This window comes from Euprymna scolopes, chromosome 16, assembly GCF_053919585.1.
Source record: "Euprymna scolopes isolate OS-2025 chromosome 16, ASM5391958v1, whole genome shotgun sequence".
NCBI lineage: Eukaryota > Metazoa > Mollusca > Cephalopoda > Sepiida > Sepiolidae > Euprymna > Euprymna scolopes.
In genome coordinates this window covers 108,556,262-108,568,601 of record NC_136497.1, presented here as the reverse complement: position 1 = coordinate 108,568,601, position 12,340 = coordinate 108,556,262, and the positions used below count along the sequence as shown (strand labels likewise).

At 30.4% G+C, this 12,340-nt stretch overlaps 1 protein-coding gene across 2 annotated transcripts in view; it reads left to right on the top strand.

Moving 5' to 3' along the window:
* LOC145296043 (phosphatidylserine synthase 1-like) overlaps positions 1-12,340 on the top strand; it is a 357,209-nt gene that overhangs the window by 29,077 nt on the left and 315,792 nt on the right. The window lies entirely within an intron of this gene.

The window sequence follows — 12,340 nt, the reverse complement described above, 5'->3', positions numbered from 1 at the left end:
GTAAATCGCCGTTGTAAAATGCTCTTAACGGGTCAAAGTTTATTTATTTGTAAGAAAATTGCGACAGTATAGTTGTAATACAGAATATTTGCAAAACATCCCCACCCTTCCCATGTTAAATAATAATTTATAAATAATAACGCTAATATTTCAGTCCGCAGGTCAAATTCTGCAAAAGTAGCAATTTGTGTTTATTTGTTTACGCTGTTATGGGTTTGTTTATATGTGCAACCGAAAGTTGTAAACCAGATGTTGGGTTACAACACTCGTTACAAGGTCATTTGAGTTTTATAATTATATAGATTTATAGTTGGGATTCTTTCAAATGAGATGACGTGATTTAAATAGATAGTATCTATCTATTTAAACCATATTAGATGAGAGAGAGGGGGTGCAAGGAATGGTTAAGAAAGTTCCTTTCTTAACCCCTTTTTTAGACAGGAATATTCACCAGTCACTTGAAAGTCACAGTATTTTTTCTTGGTGATGGTCACAAGGAGGTGTTCAATTTAGTAGAACATTATAACTGAAAACTGATCACCGATGATAAGATTCTTTTTACGATTTTTTTTGTAATCTGAAAGTAAAGTTTGTAATTGATGAGATTAACATGAAAATCTGTAAATTCTCCTAAACGTCTGCCATTTAATCAATTAGAAAAGGTCCATGAGAACCTACAACTTTGTTAGAATAACTTTTTAAAATTAGTACTCAAGGAAAAAATGGAAGAGTAGAAACAGGGGTACAAAAAAGTGCATGACAACTAAGAAAAAATAAATAAAAATGCAGCCTACATTAAAAAAATATTTGCTTTTTTTTTTTTTTTTTAATGTATAAACAACGAAATTTAATTATCGTAGAGAATGAACTCATTTTAAAACTAGAAATTACATTCGTTTATTGAAAAGTTTTGTTAAAAAAAAAAGGAAATCCCCCTCCCATAAAAACGCACTCTATATAAAAAAAATATTCCTCTGTTTTCTTTAAATCTTCCCTTAAAAATCAGCAAATAGAACAAACAACTCAGGTTGTTTATGTTTGTTTACAAATGACACGTGCGTTGGTAGTCAACTAGTGTCGATTGAAAAGTGTTCCCTTGGAGCCACACAGCTTCCAGGGTCCTTATTCCATACTTCATCCAAAATTTTTACGTTCATTCACATAAAACTGTACACTCGTATAGATACAACCACTTTATATATGCTTTTTCCAAGATCCTTGCACAATTCCATAAACAACATGATACTCCTTTTGTTTGGCAACGTAAGAGGTGGCCAAAGTCTTTATTGTATAAAGTATTTTTGAAGTTACACCATTATTAATCTGATCAGGCTGAAATTTTTATGGTTATTGTTATTAAAGAACATCAGATGCATAAGTTCAAATTTGAAAAAAATCTAGCTACAATGAACAAAATCAAAGTTTTCTATGACCTTGATCTTTAACCTAGATATCAGAAAATTAAATCAGTTCTGTTAGACCAGATATTTTGACTAATTTGATTATTGGTCAAGTGATGCAGATGCTATGCTGTACATGAACAAGGAAAAACCAGCCAACACAACATTCTTTGTAGAGGTAATAAATGAAACTGTCAAATGCATTTCTCATATTAAAAAGATAACCGTAAGTATTATCAACTAGGCAAGAAGAAATCCCTTTCAGTTTCAACAAAATTTAACTTTCTTTCGCTTATGTCATTAATTTTGTTTTTTCCAGGCTACTTCAAGCTAAGTTACTATTTTTTTTTATGTGACAAACATGCTGCTTTTTTCAAATTTGATGTGCACAATATTGTGCATCTCTTTGCAGATTAAAGAAAAAGAGACACTCATCAATATGGTGGGTTTAACAAGTTTATAGTTTTAAAAAAACAAAAAAAAAACAAGTTGGAGACTTAAGTGAATGAATGACTAAATTTTTGCCTATTTATTATGAAATTGTGCTTCTAATTTTTTACATGGTTCTCATCATTATTTTTTTATTGATTTACTATTAAAGAAAAGTTTTGATCTTTAATATGCTATAAATTATATTAAAAGAATTCAGTGTTAACTCATATCTGAAAAGTTGAAGCTGTGTTTACGTGTCATATTTGAACTTGTTGGTGAGGGGGATAGCAATAAAATGGTTAGGCTGTTTTTATTGCTTCCATTATGATTAATTTTTATTTTCACAAAATGACATTGCATTTGTATGAATTTTTAATCATACTGCTTGTATGATAATAATTCGGTAGCTACCAAAATAAATTTGGATAATGCTATCAAATTTATTTAACTTTTGCAAAGATCTATATGCCCACATCAAAAGTTTTTAGATGTAATTAAAGCAAAATTTTAATTTGGGATACCTGTAAAAAGGGGGAAAAAATCTTTGATCTATATTAAACTTAATGAAGTCTATTCCAATTTTATGTATTAAGTTAATCTTGCTCACTAGTTAATCCTAATCTCCTTGACAGAGGTAAAAATTCAGATAAAAACAAACCAAAAAAGCGATTATAAAGTCTTTTTCATTATCGTTTTCTTTTTCTTTTTGCAAAATGTTGAACTTGTCTAAAAACGGCACTTGGCTTAAAGTCATGAATATCAATATATAGTTCATCCTCACTGGACAATTTATGGCCTTGTAATGTTGACAATGGTACAAACTGATGGTTAGCTCTGGTTCCTGGCATTGTCTACTCTGGAAAACCTTGTTTCAAGCAACTTTCTCACTTTCTCCATGGTTTCCTTACTAATTGCAAAGAAACAGATGGCAGACAAAATATAGCAATACACATGAAAAAATTGAAATGGCTTAAAATATTTCAATATTGATATATATATATATATATATATATATATATTATAGAAAGAGCTTGATGAGTTAAGAAAGAATCTTTTCAAATTTTTTAAATCCAATTAAAATTAAGGAAGTTATGACAATTTTTGTGCCCTGCGTGTTTGGATATTTTTCCCTCTTTAAGACCGTATGTGTTTTGTCACATTTTTTACACTACTTTTTCAGTAAAAATGTCATATCTTTGTTAAAACAAAAGATTAAGCAATGAAATTTACCATATAAGTGTATTTTTGTGCTAGGAATTAGAATATGCGACTGAAAATCTCTAACAATTAACTGCAATTCCTTAAAAATGCCATGTATCCATTAAAAGAAAAGAAGTTAAAGAACTCAAAGCTGAATTGTAATGCATTATATGTACAAATAACTGAAATCGAAATCTAGGACTGTTTAAAAATAAATATATTGCAATATTTCTTTGGTATTATTGTAGATTAATACCTTCCGTTAACCCCCCCCCCCCACCTCATCTGACCACTTCTCCAAAATATGCGATTTTACTTTTGTAGGCAATTACGTGTGAATACCTTAAAAAAAACTTTAATGAAAGATAAACAAGTATTATTTTAGAATTTAATGTAAAAGGATTCCCCATTTTCAGCCATTCTAGCATTTTAGTCATTTTTTTTTTTTTGTTTCTATCGGAGATAAATCCTGTGTACCTTTTTTTTTTTTTTTTTCTAAAGACGATTATGTGTTGTTTTAAGAGGGTCCTTGTGCAATTATGAGAGGGTGGGGAGGTTGCCACTCTGACTTTGAGTTAATGATAGAGCTATGGAAAATTGTGTGAACACCCTGAAGACTTGATAGAAACAAAACAAAAACAATTTTAGAATTTAGATAAATTTCACATAAATTTAATGTAAAATAATTCACCATTTGGAGACCATTCTAAATTAGATTACAAGTTCATTTTTTCTTTTTAGATAATTTGTTATTTTATCAATTTGCATGAAAAGAGCTATGTAAAAGATGCTTAAAACCGTTTGAATTATGAAAATACTATCATTAGTTCAAAAGTTGAGAATTTTAAGTGCCAAAATTTAGGCTTTTCTGTGGACATTTTTCTTTAGATTTCAAGAAATTCAGTAATTTTGCCACTATTTATTTATTTTTTTTTCAAGCTATTCTCATGAAACTTCGCACTCTTATGTAAAATTGTGCTCTTTTTGATTATGCAGTCAAATCTGATGTATCTCTTTACCATAAGCCATTAATTATAAATTCAGATGTACAAATTTCAATTTTGTTTAAACTGGCACATGTTATCATACAGTGGGTGTCTATGAACAAAACTAAGAATTATAGTAGTATTTAAATATAGCTTTATTGAGAATAGGCATTTTCCTGCCTCCTCACCAAAGGAGAGCTTAATCATGGGTGTAACCATTGAATGCCTAAAGTGCATTCATGGCCGGTATTTACTACTCCCCTCAAAGAAACAAAAATTGAGTAGATATGAATTAATCTCAGAAATAAATCAAAGAAAATTTTTCATATAGATTTTGGATTTCTGCAAAAGATGTAAATTCCCATAGTCGACCAGAACTTATGCATTTTGGGATTAGTCCAATTTTCAATTTTGTAAATTTGGCCCAAGATACAATCATAAATCATACTCTACATGAATCCTTGATGTAGCTTTCACAGGACGAGGATACCAGGAATCCTGATAAGCAACAACTATATATTCACCAGTTGATGGTCATTTTTGTCATTTCTATTCTGTTGTTTTACTGAAAATTCAACTATGTAAACAAAGAAATAAAACTAATTTTTTACTTTGTTTCCACCTTAAAATTTAAAATGATTACTCCTATAGGTTTTAGGGTATGCTGAAAACGAATATCGCATTTAAATTTTCTGCAAATAAGTAGTTTTCTGGATAGCAATGTCATTTCTTGTGTTATCGCTGGTGGTCATCTTGGTATGCGCAAGCACAACACATGCGCATACCAAGATGGCTACCAGCAATAACGTAAGAAATGACATTGCTTAATATTCAGAAAGCTACTTATTTGTGAAAAGTTTAAATGCGATATTCGTTTTCAGCATACCCAAAAACCTTAAATGGTAGTCATTTTAAAGAAAAATATTAAGGTGGAAACAAGGTAAAAATTTACAAAATGCATCACAATGAAATTCTTTATCGAATTATTATTATTATTTAGATAACCTAAGTTAAAAAAAAAAAAATGTTTTGTTTTACAGATTCACGATATCTTTTTTATTTGTTAGGAGAAAGTACAGAATAGTTAACAATGGGTTTCTAAATAATGTTATTTCAGCATGGTAGCATAAATGCACAAGTACCTTTTTATTTGTTATGTATTTTTTAATTTATTTTTTTTGACCACTAAAAAACACTTTTACCTTAAGTACAAATAAGAAGTTAAACGCATGTACTTAGTACATTTTGTTGTTTTAGTGCATGTGTACTAAAAGCGTTAAAAACAACAAAATAGTATTGTTTGGAAATGAAATTTGAAAAACTTGAAAATAATTTTTTTAAATTGACAAACTCAGAATAAAAAATGACTAGTCTAGTAAGACAGTTTTCTATTTTTAAGAGAATACTTTAGTCGGATCAGCGCATGACGCGCTTAGTGACCATTTTTCTTTAAGCAGATTTGATTTCTATAAAAGATAGCATTTTAAAGAAAATTCCGCACAATTAATAATTATCAAATATTTACATATTATACATGAAAATAATTCTGAAACTATTATGAAAATGGATGATATATGCCGATTTATCTTAGCAATTTGGAAATATTCTTCGTCAATTTGCTTGGTTGTAACTTTGCTTCCTGTCATTGTAAAAATCAAAATCAAACACCAGTAGAGATGGACTTCTTTGTTTATATAGCCTGTAAAATTTTAGCCATATCCAATCAAATTTAACCCCGCGCATGTGTCTCCAAACGTAACGCATGAAATGAAAACATTGAAAAAACTGTTTCCCTTTTTGTTGTCATTTTTTACCGTTCTTTTCATTTTTAACTTTGAGCATAAAAATATTGAACAAATAAAAAAAATAAATTAACATCATTGGAATGCTTATTTTATTCTCTTTTCATCAATGTAATTAAAAATTGACGAACAAATAAAAAAGATGTGACTTGTTGAAACACATTAGGTGTGTAATATTGCCGATGTCCACAAAAATACAGCATACAAGTGAAATGCTAATTCTAGCGTTTTAGGACAGTTGACTAATTTATTTTTTTATGGGTGATAAATGGTGCACTTTTCTTTAAGGAAGGATTTTTTTAGACACCTATATGTACCTTACCTTGATGAGGAGCTTGCCACTTAGACTTAGCGTTATTGTTAGGGCTAAAGAAGGTTTTAAGAGGAGGAGGCTTGCCACTCGTACCTAGGGTAGGATTTTAAAAAAATTTTTAAGAAAGCATTTGACCCCCATATTTACGGTTAGTGGGTCATAATTATTGGCTTTTGAAAATGTTATGCCTTAGATTTTGGACATCAGATTACTTTTAAATATGAAATTTATTTTTGTTTGTTTGTTGTAATTCTTAAAGGGTGTGAAACTTAAAAGAATTATGACAAATAGACAAAAATAAATTTCATTTAAAACAAGTGACATCACTAACAGAAAACGTGACGTTTGGAAAACTTATTAAGTATTTTTTCCCACTTATTTAAATATCAAAAAACATTTTTTGCTAAAGCTAACAAATCGTTCACAAATTTTGGATAAATTTGGTTTTTTTATTTTCAATTATATTTCTTGTCCCAGTGACACATTATTTCAGTAAACTTTCCAGTTTTTCTCTACCTGTACTTCGGGCCAAGATCACAGTGTAGTATTCTGATGCTACACTTCGCCTTTTCTGTCAGTGAAGGAGAAATCCTTCATGACTGAGACAATTTTTATGTTTGTTTCTATCTAGATTGACCCTTTTTGGGGAGCTGCATTAACTGACCTTGTGCCGAGGCAAGTAAATAGGAACTTAACTAGAAACTGAGCCCCTCCTCCAAATATTTAAATATTGATTTTGTATTTTTTTTTTTTTTTTTTTATAATTGGGTATATTAGTGTCCATTCGATTACAATCCGCTGAAAAAAATTTAAAAAAGCGAAAAAAATATATTGGGGGGGGGGGTACTGCTCGCACACATGAAGCATAAAAATCATATTTCACAATTTTGTATTTTTTTTTTAACAAAACACTGTTTAATTCACCATTAAAGATCACACATTAAATTTTTTTTTTTTTTTTTTTTTAACTATATTTTTAAATTTGACCAAAAATAACGTTGGATTGCTTTAAAATTATATATTCTAATAACTGAATAGCTCTAGTTAAGCTAATTATGTTCTGATAATATGAGATCCAACTAAATATGTAAGAACATTTTTTTATAGTCATATTTTCATTTTTTTAATTTTTAATTTGTTCTGGAATAAAAAACAAAACAAAAAAAAAAGTTTGTTTACAGTAAAGACATTAATATCAGCAATAGTAGAAGCTGCTGCTTCTACAGATCGTTTTTAGATATTTTTTAAAAATAGAACGATTTTTTTCCAGGTATCATGATTTTAAATTGCTCCATGAAAGCTGGTTACATTTCTATTTTTAACGTATAAATGTAGTAAAAAGATTGATTTATTTAACATTGGGTGTCCGAAGAAATTTTTTTTCAAAATTTTCCAAAAAAAAATTAGCTGCCAAAAGAATTTCGGAGGACAACTGAATCTATAAATAGTTATATCCCTTCTAGTTAATTTCCAAATTTCATGACAATTTCTTAAGAGAAATGCAATACGTCAATTTACAAATTGATGGGAGGGGCGGGGAGTCATTACAAAATCTTACCGAAAACACTGTTTTATGATAACATTTTTAGCACTTTATTTGCTTAAAACTCTTAAAATATATAATGTACATTATTATTTATTAATTCATTTGAAAGTATATTCATTTTCGAACAAAACGGTATATTGAGGCCTTAAGTTGCTTTGGTTTTTAAAATATAATGATTTTAGCAGAACCCCCTTGAAATCCGTAATTATCCAAAGCGTTTTATCGTCCGTGTGTATTGCTACATTGCCATGACTGGTGGCAAAGAAAACCCACTTACCTTCAGTACCAAAGTCTTCCTTATGCAAGCATAAATTGATGAAATTATTGAAGCTTTTATATTGAGCCCTGCAACCATAACTGAAATAAATCATTTTTTTCACATGCGGTAATAAATGCAGTGTCATGGGTTTTGTCATCGGAAATAAAACGCAATGAAATGTGCTTTAGCTGCTGATCAGAATCTCTGTAGTAAATCACCATTGAATGCAGGGTGCAATATTCCTTGCTCCAATGATAACTTTGAATTTTGTCTTGTATTAAAAATTGGAAGTTTTCTGCAAAATCTCCTAAAACAAACACCTCATTGGAACAAAGATTCTTTCTTTTGATTCCTTGGCATTTTGTTAGATATGAGTGTCTAGTAAAATTATCAAAGGTGTCAATCAACAGATCTTTATATTTTGTATATGTTGCTGCATGGGTACTTAATGTTGCATGGTCGGTTGTGTCCTATTGAGTAAAATGAAATTCATCATTGGGGTTCATATCATACAGTTCCGCATCCAAGAATTTCTGCAATGCTTCTCTACTATGGCAGTTTTCACAGCGATGCATCATACTCTTTGTTAGAAGAATCACAAACTAACTTTGTAATCAAATTTTTATAAGTGATGTTCTACTTAGACATCGACAAATTTTGCATTCTGATGTATGCCACAGACACAAACAAAATGTGTACCCATAGATCCAGCTAAAGCACACAACTTTGGACGCATCTCCGCAAATTTGGAAAACTCCACCTTGACATCGGGATACTTCTATTTAAAAGCAACATAAAGTTCATGCAAATTACACACTATCAAACGTTTTGTTTGTGAACACCCTTTGCTATACTAACAAAGTCCTTTTTGCTTGGCATTTGCCAGCTGTATTCATCATTGTCATACATTTGTATGATCAGGTTGCTTGTCTTCGGGGAAAGTCATTTCTCTTTTTTAGAGTTAGGTTTTAACAAAATACCATTTATCCTTTTTAGTTCTTTGGCAGTTCGAACAACATACTCAGACACCTTAATGAATTTGGAGCTGTATTTACGAGACCAGGAATTTGGATTTGATCAGGAATTGAAGTACTCTTTCTCTTTCATCAGATAATGTAATCTATCCAGTTCTATTGCTTTTTCTTTGTCTGTTTCACTAGACATTAATCCTGTCACAGTCAGTTCATCAATGCCAACTCCGTACACCATAGACATGTCACTTTTTGAATGTTTCAACAGTTTGTTCTAACTTTTGATGCTATGAATGCTACTATGAGAAGCAACACTGTGCAGAACACTGGACACCAGTTTCGCATTCAAGGTTTTTTGTGAAGTTTTCACAGAACTCACAGGTTTGTAGTCTGGATCCATTGTGTCAACTGTCAAACTCGCATATTTCTTTGTGCACTGACAACAAAGAAAGTGACCTAGTGTTACATTATACCCTCTTGCCTCCAGATCTTTTGCCATTTGCAAAGATAACGGTAATTCACCTTTGATCTCTTGTGTTGTAAAAATCCACTACAACACTTCTTTGTGGCCTTTGCTCTATGCTCAAACACATGTTTGTGATGGAAGCAAATGGTTGATAATTCACCTTCATTTTCTTTCAATCCAGCTCTCCACAACAATGTCTCAACAATTTCTTGCTCTAAGTTTGATAGATTCTCAAGTCCCTTGGACCGATTATAGTCAAACTTGTGACACTCAAATTGAGTTGAACATCAATGGAGCAAGCCTCTTAAATCATTCAGTTTTCTGAAGAAAGGTAAAAAAGAAAATTAGAACCTAGTTGTACTACATTTTGCTTACATGCTTTTTTTATAAGAAACATGAGTTGGCCTCCTAGTACAAGAAGTTTCTTAATTTTTGACACATAGTTCCAAAATTTTCTTAATTAGTTTCTTAATCAAAATTCTCAAGTACTCTGGAAATGTAGTTTAAGGACATTTTGTTAGGTAAACATAGTGTAGGTGTGAATATTTGGGGCTTTGTGGTACAAATATACCGTTTTCACTTTTTTTCATGGGAGCCAATAAGGTAATGTAGGATTTGTTTCTTAACCGTTCGCAAGACCATATGTTTTACCGGAATGCAGTGGACCATGAGGGAATCAACTTGACGTAGAATTAAAAAATATGTATAAAACCCGCAAAACACAAGAAATTGAAACCATTTTATCCTATGTGTTCCCTAACCTTCTTAGATCACCTAACAAAAATTAGTAGTGCTTTGCATTTTGTTGATGTGCAGTGGCTTCGAGAAGTATAGTCACGCCAAAAATCTTGCGATATTAGAAAAAATGCTGATTTTCAGGAAACCCGATTTTTTTTTTTTTTGCAAATGTAATCAATACTTTTATATCTTCAGATAGATTCCACATAGTTTTCAGTATCCCATCATGAAAAGCAATGTTTCTATTTTGATCATTTTAGGTCACTTTTATTTTGAAATTTCTGAAAAATTAGGTAGGGGTTACTCTCAAAGACACCCCTGGAGAAAAATTATTTTGTAAATTTATAATTTTTTGACACTTTATGATAGGTTAAAAATTTTCAGGAAGCTATATAGAAAATCAGAGCTAAAAAATCATGTTTTCAGGAAGATATAGATAAAAGTTTAAAAAGTTGGGTCAAAATGACCCCCATCCCCAGTTTTTTGAGGGTTAAAAAGTTTCTCAAGAAGTTTCTTAATCAAAATAGTTGGCCTGAGATAGTACTAGAAGTTTCTTAAGATTTTTACCATTCTATTACTGGTTTCTTATAAAACAGGTTGTAATAAAAAAAAAAAAAAAAAGAAAAAAAGCATACTTCTTTTATCATGGCTTGGTGTTTTCAACCCTCATCAACTATTAATCGTGATGACTGCTAGGTTGTTGAAATTGTTACCAGAATTTAACTGTTTTAGTATCTGGCATACTCCAAAATTTATTTCAAAATTAAAGTGTGACATGAGTTTAACACGTCTAAATTGATTATTACATCCTATTGGGGGAGGAAATATTTTTCATTATCATCAAAAATATATCTGACTTTCAACAGAAACTGTGAGTGAACAAAACAAGAACTTTTAACCATTTTTGGTTTTGAGGCAATTTATTGTCTAAAATAATATATATATAAAGTAATGCATTACCATGCCAGCTACACCCTTTTTTTTTTTTTTAATTCAATTTTAGGGCACACGTGGAAAAATTCAAAAACCTTTAATATGTAAGTCACATGATGCAACACCCGAGCAACAATTCTGTGATGACATTTCTTTGAATATTTTTTGATTGAAAGATCATATGGCCCTGAAAATTCACCCAGGTAAGAATTGTTGCTCGGGCGTTGCATCATGTGACTTACACCAAAACAAAAAATGCTCTAAATTGGAAACCACTTGTAGTTATGTGCTCAAATTTTCAGGATTTCTTAGTTCCTATATTGTCTATCTGTAGTGCAAACTACAGCCAAATCTGTAGATATGGGTTTCAAAATCCCATATTTCTAGATAATTTGACACGGAATGACCCAGGATTCAAATCAAATTAAAATAATTTTATATATTTTTAAACATCTAATTGACACTTTCTTTGTGATATTATTTCACTTTTCTTGTCATTGTGTCTTATACTGAGGTATACATTTTATGAATGTAGCAATACTTAAATTGCTTAAAATATCTCAATAATGGCATGATCTTGATCTAAGAAAGAATCTTGTCAGATTTTTTAAATCTGACCAAAAATAAAGAAGTTATGATTATTTTTATGCCTTGCAGGTTTGGATATTTTCCCCTCTTATGACCATATATGTTTCGTAACATTTTTTACACTTTTTTCAGTAAAACTGCTATATTTTTGTTAAAACAAGATTAAGTGTACTTTCACCCAAGAAATCAGAATATAGCACTGAAAACCTCAAGAAATTAATGGTTTCCAAGTATACTGCTGTAAATGCACATAAATATGCTGCAATACCATAAAAATTCTATGTATCCATTAAAAAAACAACTCAAAGTTGAATTGCAATGCATTTTATGTACAAGAAACTGAAACCTAATACTAGGATTGTTATAAACTAATATATTGCAAGATTTCTTTGGTATTATTGTAGATTAACACCTCCTAAATTGCCCTCTGCCTACCCAAAATATGTGGTTTTTCTTTTTCTTTATTTTTTCTTTTGTTTTTTTAGGCATTTATATATGAACACAGTGAAACGGCTGACCAAAAAGAAAAAACGGGCTCAAAGAAAAAACGGGCTCCAACTCTAATTAGGCCCCGTTTTTTAGTGTTTTGTCCGAATTAAATGAAACTTTGGTCATAACTAGTTTATTATAATCAAAACATCACATCAAAACACTAGGGTGTTGCCCTTTTTTTTCTCCGTTCTACAGCATATGTTCTAAATGGCCT